Source organism: Hypanus sabinus, chromosome 5 (assembly GCF_030144855.1).
Source record: "Hypanus sabinus isolate sHypSab1 chromosome 5, sHypSab1.hap1, whole genome shotgun sequence".
Taxonomy (NCBI): Eukaryota; Metazoa; Chordata; class Chondrichthyes; order Myliobatiformes; family Dasyatidae; genus Hypanus; species Hypanus sabinus.
Genome location: NC_082710.1, coordinates 37,584,372 through 37,602,456, shown reverse-complemented (window position 1 = coordinate 37,602,456; position 18,085 = coordinate 37,584,372). Strand labels below are relative to the sequence as shown.

Here is an 18,085-nt window from a genome sequence, read left to right as displayed (position 1 = left end):
TAGCATTGATAGGCATCTTTGTTGGCATGACTGATTTTTGGCTGAAGGGCCTGTTTCCACACTGTATAACTTTATGAACCCATGAGTGAGCTATATAAAAGCTGACTTAAAATTTGTTACTTAGATTTTTTTTAGGCTTGCACACAGTGGGTACTTTTGCTGTTTTACAGTTCCAGTGACCGAGGCTGAAGTTTGAATGTTCTTTTCCCACCACTGACTGTGTGGATTTCTCCCAAGTTCTAGGTTTCTTCTCCATCTCAAAGATGTACTGTTTGGCAAGTTGACTGGCTTCTGCAAATGAATCTGAGTATAGATGGGTAGTAAGAGAATTGTGGATGAGGTTACTGTTGATAGGCATATAGGGAGAAAGTATGTTGTAAGGGAATAAGTTGAGAAATGGGACTAATGGGAATTCTGTAGAGCTGGCTTAATGGATTGAATTACTTCCCTTTACATCAGGTTCCCAACCTTTTTTTATGCCAAGAACCCCTACCATAGCCCTCCATAACTATACATACCCTATCCAAACTTTGCTTTAACATTGAAATTGTGCATGTATGCCCTACTTGTGCTGGCAGCTCATTCCACACTCTCACAACCCTCTGAGTGAAGATGTTTCCCTCATGTTCCCCTTAAACTTCTTACCTTTCACCCTTGGCCCATGACCTCTGTTTGTAGTCCAATCCAGCCTTAGTGGAAAATCCTCCTTGCCTTTACCCTATCTATACTCCTCATAATTTTGTAACCCTCTTTCAATCTCCTGTCAATCTTTTATGTTGTAAAGAATAGAGTCCTAAACTATTCAATCTTTCCTTGTATCTCAAGTCATCCAGACCCGGCAACATCCTTGTAAATTTTCTCTGCACTCATTCAGTAGGTGACCAAAATTGCATACAATACTCCAAATTAGGTCTTGCCAATGTCTTGTACAACTTCAGCATAACATCCCCTCTTCTGTACTCAATACATTGATTTATGAAGGCCAATGTGCCAACAGCTTTCTTTACGATCCTATCTACCTGTGATGGCACTTCCAGTGAATTATGTATCTATATTCTCAGATCTCTTTGTTTTACCACACTCCTCAGTGCCTTACTGTCAACTGTGCAAGACCTCCCCGGCTGTTCCTACCAAAGTGCAAAACCTTGTACTTGTCTGCATTAAATTCCATCTGCCATTTTTCAGCCCATTTTTTTCCAGCTTGTAGATGCCTCTGAAAGCCATAATAGTCTTTTTCACTGTCCACCACACCCCCAATCTTGGTGTCATCCACAAATTTACTGAGCCAGTTAACCACATTATTATCCAGATAATTGATATAGATGACAAACAACAAAGGACCCAGCACTGATCCCTGCGGCACACCACTAGTCACAGGGTCTAGTTCAGAGAGGAAACTCGCTGCTACCTCTCTCCAGCTTCTCTCTCAAAGCCAAAGTCTAATCCTGTTTACTACCTCATCTTGAATGCCAAGCAACTGAAGCTTCTGGACCAGTCTTCAATGCGGGACCTTGTCAGATGCCTTACTGAGGTCCATGGGACAACATCTACTGCCATGCCTTCATCTACTTTCCTGGTAGCTTCCTTGAAAAACTCAATAAGATTGGTTAGATATGACCTACCAAACATGAAACTATGCTGACTATCCTTAATCAGTCCATATCTATCCAAATACTTAGATATCTGGTCCCTTAGAATACCTTCCAACACCTTTCCCACAACTGAAGTCAGACTCACCGGCCAATAATTTCGGTTCTGAACCTTTTTTAAACAAAGGAACAACACTGGCTATTCTCCAATGCTGTGGTACCTCTTCAGTTGCTAGGGGTTTTTTAAATATCTCTGCTAAGACCCTGGAAATTTCTGTACTTGTTTTTTGTATTTTAACTGTAATGCATTTTGCAGAGGAATGGACTAGATTTAAGATGTATTCATGGAAAAGTAGTATATGTAAATCTATTAAATAGGGTTCAAGCTGAACTGGCTATGTATACTCAAGTTCTTTAGTCAGCAAACTAAAGTGAATTTGGGAGACCCAACTTTTTTTTGAAAGCTATCATTTTGTCTGTTGCTTTTGGTATGATTTAGTTTACTTGTTACCTGTAGGTTAGGTCATTGCAAATATAATTCCATAGGCAATTACTAATTGCTTCACTAATTCTGTTGTTTCCATCATGTTACTAAAAGGAAAAAAAGGTTTCAAGGCTACCATTCCTGTGGAATTCATTGAAAATCTCAAGTCAATTTAACATTTTAATGGCTGATTGGAATTTCATCAATTGCTAATGTAGTTAGCCTAGGTGCTGGGGGAAGGGGAGGGAGGAGGGGGAATTCATGTATTTTTTGAGATAATTAAATTTCCAGTGTATTCTAGGACTGTTCCATCTTTGTGTCATAAGTTAGATACATGTGGCACAGATGGCAGGTGATTAGTATATAATTGTGTTGAATAATACCATGACAGCATGCTTTGTATTTGTATTTCCTGGTATTCTTTGACCAGGCTATTTATACAGCCTCTGGTTATCTCATTCTCATTGAGTTCAGTCATAGTCATAGCACCATACAATATGGTAAAGGCCTTTTGGCCCAATTCATCCATGTTGATTGTGTTGCCAAGTGAGTTAGTCCCATTTGCCCGTGTTTGGCCCATCACCCTCTAAGCCTGTCCTATGTACGCATGTATCTAGATGGTTTTTAAATGTTGCTAATGAGCCTGATTTAACCACTGTTCCTAGCAGCTCAATTCAAATTCACACCTTTTAAAATCTCTCGCCTCTGATCTGAAACCTGTGTCCTCTTGTTTTCGGTTTTTCCTTAGGAAAAGTACTGTGCTTTCACCCTGTCTAGTAATCTTGTATGTGCCCCCCATAATCTTATGCATAAACCAACCTTCAAACCCCTACATTCTCTGGAATATAGTCCTAGTTTCTGCAACCTCTTGGAACTCAGGCCCCCAAGTCCAGGCAATTCCTAATCTATCTTCCCTGCGTTCTTTTTAGTTTAATAACTTCTTTCCTAAAACATTTTTTTTTCTCTCTATTTCACTATAGCATGTGTCTTTTCTCTTTCGGTTACAAGAGCAAAAGAAGAAGGAACAAAAATAGGCCTTCAAGGTCTGTAAGCCAGCACTACTATTAAATATCATGATTGATCTAAATTGGTTTCAGCATCTCCTCTGCGCTAGTCTTTGCTTCTCTCATTTTTAGAGTTTGGGTCTTTGTATTCTTTCTCTGCCTACTTCCTTCTCTTCTGTATTGAGGATTTACTTGTTTCTCTGTTACGTGAGCACCTTTTCTGTCTCTCTCATTTGTTTCACCTGCTTTCCTTTTTATTCAAGTCCTTTGCAGTCTTGCCTCATTTCCATAAGACATTGGAGCAGAATTAGACCATTCAGCCCATTAAGTCTACTCTGCATTTCCTTTATTTTCAGGAAATTATCTTCTTCATACTGCATCAGCCCCATTCTCTTGCCTTCAACCTGTAACCGTTGACACCCTTTCTAATCAAGAACCTATCAGCCTGCTCTTTAATTATAGCCAGTGCCTTGGACTCCACAGCTGTCTGTGGCAAAGAATTCCACAGATTCACCACTTCAGTGGGAAGTGTGAACAATGCATTACTGTGGTTTTAGTACTTATGTTGAGGGAAAGAGAGAGACACTGCTGGTGATGTGACTTGGTGTCTAAAGCAGCTGATGTAGGGCAAGTTGAAATGCTGCTGCTCTGTGCCTCATACCTTTTGTGAGTACATGAGCCCACTTTTTGAAAGGTGGAATGATCTGTGAGGGCTACAGGAGAAATCAATTGAGTTATGTTAAATCTGCAAGTATTCACTTCAGGGAGAGGAAAGCTTTTGGCTAAAATGTAATAATTATGGGGTAGGGAAGGCGTTGGTCTGGAAGTTACATATTCCTATTGCTGACTCACAACAGCATTGCTTTCCCTGAAGTTGATCAGGAGTTTTTGGCGCTACAAGTTCAGTTTTAAAGCAGATTGGTGTTGAGAATAGAAGTCATTGGATTCTGGTTGAGAAAGCAAGTAGCAGTTCAAAAGTGTTTACAATTCCTACAGCCCTATGGATGGACAGTTAGCTGCAGGACAGATAAGGACAGTTTGTTAGATTTGGCTGACTGCTTGAATGTTTTCAATGAAATCTTATATTTTATGTGACAATGTGAAAACTTTATGTTGAGATGAGAGGGCATTCACACTATTTCCTCTTGTCTCTTCATAGCTAAGTGTGACAGTTTCTTTGCAGGAACGTGGTCATTAAAGACTTGGCATCCATCTCAGTTTGCATAGTCATACTTTTACTGTAAAATGTGGTTTACATACAGACATTACTTAAAAGTCACAGTAACAAATTTATTTGGAACAGACAGAAATAGAAATTTTCAAAGTTTTAGAAATGGCAGTGCCTAAGTGCTTGGAGTCTGTTCTGTATCTACACATGTATGAAAATATTAACCCTACATCTGGAACATAGGGTTGAAATTTAATACACATTAAATTGTGATTTAAAGATCTTGAATCAAAGTGAATTGACTGGTAGTTATTATGTCTTCTCTTGAAATTGTTCAATGGATTTTCAAATTGGTATCTCTTTGTTTCTTCAAATTAATCACAATGGCATTAGTGCAGCCCCCCCCCCCCCAGTTTCATTCAACAATACTCATTTCCCCTGCTCTCCTTATTACTTCTGCATTGTCAAATTACTTGTATGACTAAATGTTCTTGATGGGAAATTCATTCCCTTCAGTTGAAAACTGAGGCAATTGACTGTCAGCAAAATGTGTTAAGGGTCTAATGCACGTATAGGAGTCGTAGAGTGATGTAGCAGTGACTCAGACTACTATGCCCTGCTGACCATCAAATATCGAACTTTTGTATTCTCCTTCTGATTCTAATTTTGGAAACAAAAAATTTACATAATCTGTTCAATCAACAGAAGAATTTCCACTCTGTTATCACTAACTCATGTTAAAAACTTGGATCCCCATGAACAGTGCCACCGTATCCAAAAACACTTTCTCACATTGCACGATTTGTTTTGGAATCTTGGAGACAATTGAACACATTAATAAATTCATAATAAGATGAATAATTATTTTTTTCACATATTTCTTCATGTTGTCAGGAGCGAACAAGTAGAACAACAATTTTTTTGTAGTATGTTTGTTCCAACTACAGAAATATCTGTACCAAAGCTGTTTAAAGTGAAATTTTTGGTGTACTCCCTGAAGTAGACAACCTTTTAAGATTGCATCTTGCACAAAATAGTTATGGTGAGAATTGTCCATGTGTTGCTGTTTTCTTATCAGTGTCTTGGATTCCCTTTGGAAAAAATATAACATACAAGTAGAAACTATCTGCCCTCCTGTAAATACGTTTTGCTTCAGTTACCTTAACAACTCACAAATGTTATCAGTTATTTCCAACTGTTGCAAACAGTGTCTTCCAAACACATTTTTAGTTCCATTTGAAAACTGATTTCATTTAAATCTTTCGTTTTTAATACCTGGATCCAGGGGTGCAGAATTTTTGGCACTTTTTTTTTATTAAGAGAAGCAAGTTGTAAGGGCAGAAAAGGATTGCTGTGTGTTTAGCCAGAATGTCTCAAAATAGTCCAGCTTTCCTCCTCCAAAAGCTTCATCCTGTCAACACTTGCTGTTTTTAGTTTTTGTAGTATGTTTATTTCAGTTACAGAACTATCTATACCAAAACTGTTCAAAGTAAAATTTTAAAAGAAGAAATTTCTGTTCTTGTTCTTTTTAGAAGTGCCTGCTTTCTTATTGTTTGGCTTGCTACAGCGCAATGCTTCCTGTGGGCTGTATTTTTCTTTCGAAGCAATGTTTTGTAATGTCCGCCTGTCTTTCAACAGCTTATCGTGTAAGTTAGTGCAGCTGTCTTCAAAATTTACCCACTGAAAGACGATAGCCTGCACGGTCAAAATAATGAGTTGTGACATTTTGAGTGTCAAGACTATTTATTGTTTAAGAATTGGAACTGTGTTGCCAAATAGACAAAATATGAACTCAGTTTCCTTTGTCAGGTTTGATTATTCCACTGTACTTGTCCTAATAACAGTTGTGCCATGTTTTCAGAAATTATTTTCATTAAAATCAGTTGGAAATTACTGATTTTTCCCATTGTTCAAACAAGAATATTCTTGCCTTTTAACTTAAGATGGCATTGCTTATTTAGCAAGTGGCACAAGTGCTTCAGATGTCATTCTACGCTGGCATGCTCTACAGTAAGGCCTGGTAAAACATTCCCTTGCATTCAAAGGTTTCTATTCATCCCTGTAATTCAGTGCTAATGAGATAATGAATTCCAAATGCATTATAGAATTTTCTTCTGCAACTTTTCTATGCATAATTATCTATGGTAAGGGTTTGTGTTTGATGCAGAAAATATTTTAAGGTTTTAAGTTTCATCAAAGGGCACTGATAATTCATTTATCTTAAATGCTGCCACTGCCTTCTGAAAGGTGGCTATTTGTTCACTGTCAAAGGCAAACCACACCATGGTACAAAAATCTTTTAAAGTTATTTTCAACAGTGTTGGTCATTTTCTATTTGCATAGAAAATATGCCTACCAGCCTCCAGGTCCAACGTATAATTCTTCATAACTTTCGCCACCTCCAACGAGATCCCACTACCAAGCACATCTTTCCCTCCCCCCCCCCCCCCCCTTCCATTCGTCCCCCTCATCCCTTCCCACTGATCTCCCTCCTGGCACTTATCCTTGTAAGTGGAACAAGTGCTACACCTGCCCTTACACTTCCTCCCTCACCACCATTCAGGGTCCCTGACAGTCCTTCTAGGTGAGGCGACACTTCACCTGTGAGTCAGCTGGTGTGGTATACTGCGTCCGGTGCTCCGGGTGTGGTCTTTTATATATTGGTGAGACCCAACGCAGACTGCGAGACCGTTTCGCTGAACATCTATGCTCTGTCCGCCAGAGAGCAGGATCTCCCAGTGGCCACACATTTTAATTCCACGTCCCATTCCCATTCTGATATCTCTATCCATGGCCGTCTCTACTGTCAAGATTAAGCCACACTCAGGTCGGAAGAACAATACCTTGTATACCAGCTGGGTAGCCTCCAACCTGATGGCACGAACATGGACTTCTCTAACTTCCGTTAATGCCCCTCCTTCCCTTCTTACCCTGTTCCTGACATATTTAGTTGTTTTTTTTCTCTCTCTCTGCCCATCACTCTGCCTGTTCCCCATCTCCCTCTGGTGCTCCCCCCCCTTTCTTTCTTCCAAGGCCTCCCATCCCATGATCCTTTCCCTTCTCCAGCTCTGTATCACTTTCACCAATCACCTTTCCAGCTCTTAGCTTCATCCCACCCCCTCTGGTCTTCTATCATTTAGCATTTCCCCCTACCCCCACTACTTTGAAATCTCTTAGTATCTTTCTCTTCAGTTAGTTCTGATGAAGGGTCTTGGCCTGAAACGTTGACAGTGCTTCTCCTTATAGATGCTGCCTGGCCTGCTGTGTTCCACAAGCGTTTTGTGTGTGTTGGGTGGCTAAGTTTCTGGATGATGCCAAGATTGTTGGAGTTGTGGATAGTGTAGAAGACTGGCATGGTGCAACACAATATAGATCAGTTGCAGACATGTGTTGAGAAATGACAGGTCGAGTTTAGCCCACCCAATTGTGAAGTGTTGCACCTTGGTAGGACAAGTGCAAGGAGACGGTAAACTCTAAAGGGCAAGATCCTTAACATAGTTGCTGAGCAGAGAGATCTTGGGATCCAAGTTCATAGCTTGGTAAAAGTGGCTACACAGGTCAATAAGGTAGTTAAGAGGCTTAGGGAATGCTTGTATTTATTGAGGCATTGAGTTCAAAAGTCAAAAGGTTATGCTGCAAATTTATAAAACTCTGGTTAGGCCACATCTGAAATATTGTATACATTTTGGGTCGTCCCACTACGGGAAGGATGTTGAGGTTTTGGAGAGGGTGCAGAAGAGGCTTATTAGGATGCTGGCTCGTTTAGAGGGCATATGCTATCAGGAGAGGCTGGATAAACTTGGGTTGTTTTCTCTGGAGCATGGAGGCTCAGAGGAGATCTGATGGAGGTTGATAAGATTATGAGAGGCATAGATAGAGTGGACAGAGTGTATCTGTTTCCCAAGGTTGAAATGTCTAATACCAGAGGACATGCTTTGAAGGTGAGAGGGCTTATGTTCAAGAGGGATATGAGGAGCAATTTTTTTACTCAGAGTTGTGGATGCTTGGGGTGTTCTGGCTGGTATGATGGTAGAGACAAATGCATTTGAAGCTTTTAAAAATGCATTTCTTAAAAGAAATGCATGGTTAGGCACGTGGATGTAAGAATGATTGAGGGATATGGACATAGTGTAGGTAGGAGGGATTAGTGTTTGGGTGTTTTAAATTTGTGTTTTAGCTGGTTCGGCACAATATTGCAGGTTGAATGGCCTGTTCCTGTGCTGTACTCTTCTATGTTCTGTGTTCTAAATCATCCATTGGTGATATTGGTTCAGTTTTTAGTATGCATTTTCACAGCCTGGCCTACTGGACATGTTCTTTACCTCTGCAATCAAAACATTTTATGTTCATTTGTTTTATTCTCTCTTCCTAATTGTGCCCATTAGCCTTGGACTGACTGTTTACAGCATAAAAGCATGACAGCTCATCTCTTATCCTATCATAGATATTCTCTACATCCTGTCTATCCTTTTTCCACTTTATCTGCAACTTAGCACCATCTTGTTTTCTGTTTCCAGTAAATTTTACCTGAATGATTAGCTATGTTTCTCTTCCCAGAGATGAATTCTAATCTCTTGAGTGTTTCCAATATTTTATATTTGTCAGGTTTTCACCGTGCCCTTTTTTTGCCCGGCTATTTAACAGCATCATAATTTGTATGGCATTGTTTGCCTAAAGTTTGATGGAGGTTTCTTTGATCAGTTGACATTGTCATTTGCATTGCAAGCCAATTGTTTTGCAAAGAAAAACAAACCTTTGTTGTCACTGACTTTTGGCAGATAATAGCACACCAAAGTGGGATCTCTTTTGCAATCTGTTTTTTTTAACTCCATTCATAAACTTAGTGAGAAATGAGCATTCCTTTGAATCAACTAGAAATTATTCCATTGACAATAATGTCATTACATTGCAAGTGATTGCCTCAGATTTTGTTTGTGAATGCCCTTCACTTGTGAAGTATGCGTTTTGTGTCAAATCAAATCAGTGAGGATTGTGCTGAGTTTAGCATGCGTTGCCATGCTTCCAGCACCAATATAGCATACCTTTGTCTTTGGAATGTGGGAGGAAACCAGAGAATCTGGAGGAAACCCTCATGGGGAGAACGTACAGATTTCTTAGAGAACAATGGTGTAAAGCAACGTTCTAACTGCTATGCTACTGTAATGAGCAAACGTGGATATATTACATTCTGTCCCCAATTTGTTTTATATATATATATATATAGATAGATAGTAAGTGACTGATAACCAAGATTAACTCTTGAGTCATTCTACTGGTTACTTCTTACTGGATCTAAAATTACCCATTTATTCCAGTTCACTGCCTTCACAAGGACTGTCCATTTTCTCTAAGTGGTTGTCAAACTCCTATTGTAACATTGTCAACGGCTGGTGTCACAGCTTTCTCTGTTTGTGTATTTGAGGTTTTAATACGTCATTAAAATTCTCACCCTTACATTGGACTCAAAGTGTTCTGAAGAGAATGTGTTTCTTCAGATAGTTTATCTTCACCACACCATGAACTTCCACTTCCTCAGTTCACAAGGAGGTCATAAGTGTTTCTGGAAGTGGTGGATACAACGTAAGGCAAAGATGCAAACGGAAAAAGTAATTTGTTTTTTTGCACTGTATGTATCTAACTTAGAAGTTTAAAAAATAAAAGATTTGAAGCATACTTGATCTATGGTGTTCATGTGTATAAGGTGAGAATTAAATATGATGTGTTAATGGTTTTAGCTTTATATATAAAAATATATTTTTGAAAGTTTTTTGAAAGTACCTTAAAACCTTTTACTGCAGGAAGTGATACTGCAAATGATTTTTTTTGTTTTAAGTCTATTTTGAGGAGCTTTTGGTGACTTTGCATTTTGACAAATTATCTGCTGAGATTTGCTATGACATAGGTCAGAGGTCGGCAACCTGCGGCTCCAGAGCCACATGCGGCTCTTTGATCTCTGTGATGCGGCTCCCCGTGGTTTGTTAGCTTTTGAAATGTAATTCGAAATTTGAAGATTATGGTGATCTTGTACAATCTGAAAACTTTGCGGAGACACCGTTTCCTGGCACATCCGAACCGGCTCACAATTAGCCAGCGTTCAGGCTAAGGGAGATAGCCTACGGGGGTTTGTGAGTACGTGTCTTTTGGAGCATCCGCGCCCATGGGGGGGCGGGTTGAGGGAGGCTTTAAAGCAAGGCTGTTTAGTTCGAATAAAGTTAACTTTGACTGCAGTCTTTATTTTAGCGCTGCGTGTAGCACACCGCTACAACGTGTTTTTTATCGCTATTAATATACATCACCACTGCCAATGCCTGACACCCGCCAGTGCGCGCATTCTTTTAATTCTTCGATCCAAGGTAGGCTACCTACGGAGTAACCTTCAACCCAACGTCTTTTTTTTTGGAGTTCAAAATGTTTTTGTTGCATGCAGAAATGTAATTTCGTTTTCTCTGCAGGAGTTCATCAATTTCATAAATGCAACACATTATAGTTTGTTTATACATAGCATAAAGGCAAAAATAAACCCGTTGTATGCAGTGTTATTTCATTTTGTGGCTCCCAGTGTTTTCTTTTCTGTGGGAAATGGGTCCATATTGGCTCTTTCAGTGGTAAACGTTGCCGACCCCTGACATAGGTGAAATACATGCTCTTTATGGGCACAGGTGTTAACGTCTGTGTTCAAAGCCATCAATTCGATCTTGCTGCATCAGAAGGACAGACATGTGCATGCGCACACGCACGCACAACCACACACACAGATGTCTTAAGACCTTTGCACAGTAATGTATTTGTCAACATGGAGCAGCGAGCAAGTATGTAAATCTACTGGGTGCATAGGAGGTTGGGAATGCTGAGGGTGGAGTGCTGTGGGAGGGGTGTGGGACAGGTGGTAGAGGAGAATTGCAGAGCTAGGGAGTGGCGCGGATGCATACAGACCCAGCCCTGAGACATCAGGCAAGGTATTTTGATTCCAAATAAATATTTTATTGATCATTACAGAATGTCTCTGGTGCTTCCCGTTTCCTTCCCCTTTTGTCAACCATGATTCCCCTCTCCCTCTCCCCTTCTCACTCTCAGTCCACAATAGAGACCATATCAAAATTAGGTTTATCATCATTTGTAAATGTCATGAGATTTGTTTTTTGCAGCAGCAGTACAGTGCAATACATAAAATTACTACAGTACTATGGAAAATTGTTAGGTACCCGACCAATAAGATATTTGCACATGTACGTAAATGTACATTAAGGTTTTTCCATTTGAGCCTCATCATACTTGATTCTACCCACAGGTTATTTTTCCTTATTTCAAGTTGAATCTTACTGTCATTCAACTGTATTCATGTATATTGCTGAATAAAAAAAAATGTTCTTCCAGACCAAAGTGCACAATGTAGTACATATAACTGACAAACAATACATTAAGTAATGTTACCACAAATAAATTAACAAATAATACAATATATTCCAGAAGATTAACATTTAGCATAAAGAACATTTACAGCATGTTGTAAGTTTAAAAAGTAAACTCCTGGACCTTTGTAGACGTGGGTGGTAGCAAGGAGTCTTATGGCCTGGGGGAAGAGGCTGATTGCCATCTTAACAGTCCTTGTCCTAATGTTATAGCACCTCCTGCCTAGTGTTAGGGGATCAAAGAGATTGTGAGATGAATGGGAAGGATCCTTAACAATATTAAGGGCCCTTTTAAGTTATATTGGAAGGGACTGATAATTTAAAACAAAAGCAAATCTGTTAAGTCCTCAGGTAATTCGTATTCAATGGCTAAAAATGAACTGTTGTGCAACAATTTTTTAAAAAAGAATTCTAATTGATATGAACACATTTTGTTATGTTTCTGTTGAATAATTCTTTGTTACAATTATTTGGTACAATTGTCAAGCAGAGCTTTTTGAGCCAGTATGTGGATTGTCCTACGAGAGAAGTGCAATACTGGACTAATCTTAGGGAAGCTGATGGTGATGGGTAGCTTTCATGATTGAAAGCCTGTGACTAGTGGCATGCCATGTGGATCAGTGTTGGGACCTTTATAGCTTGTTATAAACATTAGCAATTAGTAAACAAAAGCAAAAGACATGATTAGTAAGTTCACTGATCACAAAAAATTGTATTGCTATTGATAGGGATGGCAATATAGGGTGATATCTGTCATCTGGTAAAATGGGTAGAGTAATGACATATGTAACTTGATCCTAATAAGTGTGATGTAGTAAACGAGGGAATGACCAATAAGGGTAGAACAGAAACAGGGAATGTTTGGGTTCCAGGGAACATTGAAGAATAGAGCCAGCTCTTCTTATAAACGGATCCCTCAGATGGCAACGTGGGTTAGTAGGGATCAGGTCAGATTAGATTATTACACAAGCGTGCAATGAAATTCATAGCTTGCATGAAGCCCACAGAGTAAACAGTGTACTTTGTAATAATGAATATGATGAGGGGGAAAAAGAGCAGTTGTTTCGTTTATGATAGTTGTATCATTCATGATTTGGGAAGACTTAACTATATTGTACTTATTGCTTGTGTATCCTTTTATGTTCATTTTAATTTTGGAATCCCAATAAATATTAATCTTAACATATTGATATTAATAAAAAGATTGAAAAGATTTCAAAGCTATAATTTTAACCATGTATAAATGATGAACAAGTATAATTAAGTTCATTACAGGTTTTTATTCCACTGAATGCTACCTACTTTTTTCTGAGTTGACAGTGTACTTCTGTAAATTACAGTATATAATTCAAAATGTCCCTAATAGTTTCGTTTTGCCTCAATGTTCATGTTCAACTCTCACGAGCAATAAAATGCTTATGCATTCAGGCATATATCCTGTTTTGGCCCAACAAACTGCAGCAAGGGAATTCCTAGGTTCCCATGGTCTGAAGTGGCTTCAGTAACATACACTAGGCTGGCTCTAGGGTATAGACCTCTGTTTTGAATATTTCATAACAAAAGAGATTTGAAGATGGGTTGAAATAAAACAACTGTTAGGAGTTTAGATGAAGTGGAAAGTAGAGAGGGAGAAGGAAAGGCAGCTGAAGGTGAAGATGCCAGCTGGGGTGGGGGGTGGGGGTAATGTGGAGCAGAGTTTCTCAGCTGGGATTCTGCTAGAGATGGTGATTTAAAAATAAATAAACTTCATTTTCTGAACTTCACGCAACTCACGATGCTAGCACTCACAGCAGTGGGCAGTGACCAAACAGCCCCGTCGGCAATTTCGTTAGAGGTCCCTCAGCCCAGTAGGGCCATGTTTATTTGGTTGAGTCCATTCTCAGTTTTTGATGCAAGATAGGGGAGCGCATTGATAATTGTGCTATATTGCACGGAGGGGAGGATGGTAGGCAGATGAGAAGCATGAAGTGCGTTTCTGAGCATTGAGTGGACCCACCCAACTTGGGCTGTGACCTCAGCCTCTCCCTTCCAAATTACCTCCCCCAACATTTCCTTATGAGCTGCTGACTGACTTTAAGGAGCAAACAAACTCTACTGGTGTAGCAGAAAATTTTCATTCTAAAGAAGGCATTTTTATGTGCTGTAACTCGGTTGCTGGTCCGCCAGTTTGCTGTTGTAAACATTGCAAAAGGTGAATTGTGTAGGTTAGAAGTGAATTGTATTGTGAAGTTTTTGTATCTTTTGTGGTTTAGTTAGTTATTTACTATGCAGTTTTTTTTAATATTATTAACCCCTGGGTTAGGGCAAGATGCATAGGAGAAATAGAAAAGGTTTCACTCTCAATCAGTACGATAAGTTGATGTATTGATGACATGTCACAAGATACTGAAGAGGTTTTGTGTGATAAACTGAAAAACAACAGCTTCTCTATCCAGGTTAATAAGTCAACAGATTTCACCAATAAATGTCATGTTGCAGCATTTGAAAGATTTGTAAATAATGGTGAAATTCAAGAAAACTTTTTCTGTTGCAAAGAGCTGCCCAAAACAAGCAAAGGCCAAGATATATTTGATGTTCTATTTTCATATCTTGAAATAAAAGGTCTGTCTTGGAGGAATTGTGTTGGCATCAGTACTGATGGTGCCCCATCGATGGATGCCTCCATGAGAGGTTTTGTTTCTCTTGTGAAAAAAAAAGAAAATCCTGGTGTTGTCACAACACACTGCTTTCTTCACATAGAGGTGTTGATGTCAAAAACTCTTGGAGATGAAATGAAAGAAGTTCTGGATGATGCTACAAAAATGGTTAACTTTATTAAACAAAGACCAATTCACATGAGAATGTTTTAAAAACTGTGTGAAAACTTGGGCAAAAAGCACACCAATCTCCTGTGACATACAGAAATCCAGTAGCTTAGTAGAGGAAGAGTTCTGAACAGGGTGTTTGAGGTGAAAAAATTTTTGCTGAGTGCTTTGATGAAGAATGGCTGCAGAAACTAGCCTACTTCGCAGCCATTTTCCATCATATGAACCAGTTTGACGAAAATCTTTTGACTTCAAACGACAAGATTCTTGGATTTAAAAGGAAGCTGAATCTTTGGAAAAATCGTGTTGCAAAAGGAAGTCTTGAAATGTTTCCACTGTTGCTTGGGCTTGAGAGTAAAGAAGGATATCAGAAAGTCTTGAGTTTTATTGAAAGCAGAAATTTATTGTTTGCATTAAGAGTTTTAAAAAATTTTATGAAAGGGAAAGAAAGGGATCAATTCCAAGAAAGGTAAAATAAGCTTAATTGGGCATCTGATTATTTAATTGACTGATTATTTCAGAATGCAATACATGATGTGCAGCTAGAGCTAGGGCAGGGGTCAGCAACCTTTACCACTGAAAGAGCCACTTGGACCCGTTTCCCACAGAAAAGAAAACACTGGGAGCCGCAAAACCCGTTTGACATTTAAAATGAAATAACACTGCATACAACGTTTTTTTTGCCTTTATGCTATGTATAAACAAACTATAATGTGTTGCATTTATGAAATTGATGAACTCCTGCAGAGAAAACGAAATTACATTTCTGCATGCAACAAAAACATTTTGAACTCCGAAAAAAAGACGTTGGGTTGAAAGTTACTTTTAAGTAAAATATTCAATGTCTATTTGAGTCCTTCTTGTATTTATGAAAAACGCCGAACTTAAATTTTCCGCCAGCAGCAAACCAAAAATAACGTCAGCCAGCTGTCATCCTGAAAAATGAAAGGACTATTTCACTGAACAATGAAAAAATATGAATATAAGTAAAATAATAGGCAATTAAAATATTTATCATACTTGGTTAATGGGATTTCTGCTCCTGAACCTCAGCGCACAGCGTCTGCACATCAGGGCTGTATGATGTCACCTTCATCTTTACACAGGATCGCAAGCTGTCATCTGTGAGGTTTTCAATATCACTCCATTTGTGTTTCTGAGCAAGAACGGCCTTCTGACGGGCAACATCTTCAAGGTCTGCTGTCAAGCGTCTAAACTTGGACACCCATATGTCTTTGTCGGCTATGTCGGCCAGTTCCATCTCAAGATCAGGTTGACTCACACCTGCCAATGCAGTCGTATTCAGTAGGGAAGGATCGATGCTTAAGGGAGTGACCGGGAAGGATAATGTGTTTTTTTCCTCTCTGAACTCACAGAAGCGTTTCCCAAACGATGTTTGCATTGCGATGATTGCAGAATGTAAATACTCCGAAATTATCATGTCGTGACCTTGTTTGAACTCTCTCAAATTGGGGAAGTGAGACAAAGTGCCTTTCTGTAAATCTCTGGCAAGCACTTGCGCTCGAATGCCAAAACATCCTCCAACATGTGCAGGGCTGTACGTCCTTTCCCCTGAAGAGCTGTGTTCAGCGTGTTCAGGTGCGCTGTCATGTCTACCATGAAGTGTAGCTTTTCCAGCCACTCTGGCTGTTCCAGCTCAGGAAAGGTGAGCCCTTTGCTGCCCAGGAAAGTTTTCACTTCTTCCAGACACGCGACAAAGCGTTTCAGCACCTTCCGTCTGGACAGCCAGCGATAAAAACACGTTGTAGCGGTGTCAGTAAACTGCAGTCAAAGATAGCTTTATTCGAACTAAACAGCCTTGCTTTTCAGCTTCCCTCAACCCAGCCCCCATGGACGCAGATGCTGCAAAAGACGCGTACTCACAAACCCCCGTAGGCTATCTCCCTTAGCCGGAATGCTGGCTAATTGTGAGCCGTTTCGGATGTGGCAGGAAATGTGTCGCTACACTTAGGTTGTAAAAGATCACCATAATTACATTTCAAAAGCTAACAAACTAACATAAAATACATTTTAATTAAATACTGACCAATTATTTCCCAAAGCCACAGGGAGCCGCAGCACAGAGGTGAAAGAGCCACAAATGGCTCGGGAGCCACAGGTTGCCGACCCCCGAGCTAGGGATTCAGAGTACAGCCAGGACTGGAATATCCAATTGGGCCTGGTACACAGCCAGATCAGAAGTGTCAGTCAGGAATATCTGGGATCATGAACACAGAACCAGATTTGGGTTGCTAATGTATATCACATTCTGTTTAAATTTACTTAAGTTGCTGAAAAGTTTATTACATAACTCTGTAACTTGTTAATTAAAGAGTGAAGTAAAAGATAAAAGTACGTTTGAATATTAAACGGGGGCAGGAAAATCTGCTTACCTTGCACCACTGAAGTCCCAAGGGTTGCAATACTATTGGAGTTTTACTGTAATTGGCTGCATACATTAACAAAGGACTTCGAGTTCTTAATTTGACTACATGAGTTATGACAATTTAATTTAATTTGGTGTCTCTGTGATGAGATTTAAGTAACACTGCTTGCATTTAAATTACTCTACTTAAAATAGTTTTGAAAGCAAATGTTCCCTCCAGAAAATGAAGAAATATTGCAATGGTTGGGCATTTTTCTATAAGATGTGAACAGATACGTATTTCCAGGAATTTATAATTTGTTTTGTATCAGTGAATTGTCAATCTCTAAGCTAGTTAAGAATGATAGAGCCAGAGATGAAGGACAGTTTGAAATCTAAAGTCACTGCTTCATTACAAAAATTATAGCATATAGGCTAAACGCTGTTCAAACTATTTTTATTAAAGTATTCATATACTACTCTTTGAGATTCATTTGTCATTTAACTGAGCCAGCTGTAATGGCAGATAAACTCTGTTCAAAATAAGGAATGTGAGTTTAACAAGTATCACTCTACTTTTTACAAAAGAAGTGAGGCAGAAGAAAGGAAGTTGTAGGCCAGTTAGATGTCAGAGTCCATTATTAACGAGGAGCTTTTGGGGTTTTTGGAGGCACATGATAAAATGGACCAAAGTCAGCATGTTTCATTAAGGGACAATCTTGCCTGGCAAATCTTTTGGAAGTCTTTGAGAAAATAACAGGCAGGATAGACAAAGGAGTGTCAGTGGATGTTGTTTACTTAGATTTTCAGCTGCGCTTTGGAGAGGTATTGACCATGAGGCTGCTGAACAAAGAAAGCGTCCATAGTATTACAGGAAAGATACTGGCAAGGCTAAAAGATTGGCTGACTGGCAGAAGTCAAAGAATGAGAATAATGGGGCCTTTTCTGGTTGACTAGTGGTGTTCTGCAGGGGGTCAGTGTTGGGGCGTTATATGTCAGTGACTTGGATGATGAAATTGCTGGCCTTTGTGGGGCAGGTAGTGTTGAGGAAGGAATGAATCTCCAGACGAATTTAAGACAGATCGTGAGAATGAGCAGAGAAGTGTCAGGTGGTATATAGTGTAGGGAACTGTATGATCATGCACTTTGGCAGAAGGAATAAAGGCGAAGACTATTTCCTAAATGGGGAGAAAAATGCAAAAATCAGAGGTGCAAAGGAACTTGGGAATCCTTGTGCAGGATTCCCTAAAGGCTAATCTGCA

General features: G+C 39.4%; 1 protein-coding gene across 1 annotated transcript in view; it reads left to right on the top strand.

Moving 5' to 3' along the window:
* LOC132394070 (guanine nucleotide-binding protein subunit alpha-14) overlaps positions 1-18,085 on the top strand; it is a 146,696-nt gene that overhangs the window by 77,138 nt on the left and 51,473 nt on the right. The window lies entirely within an intron of this gene.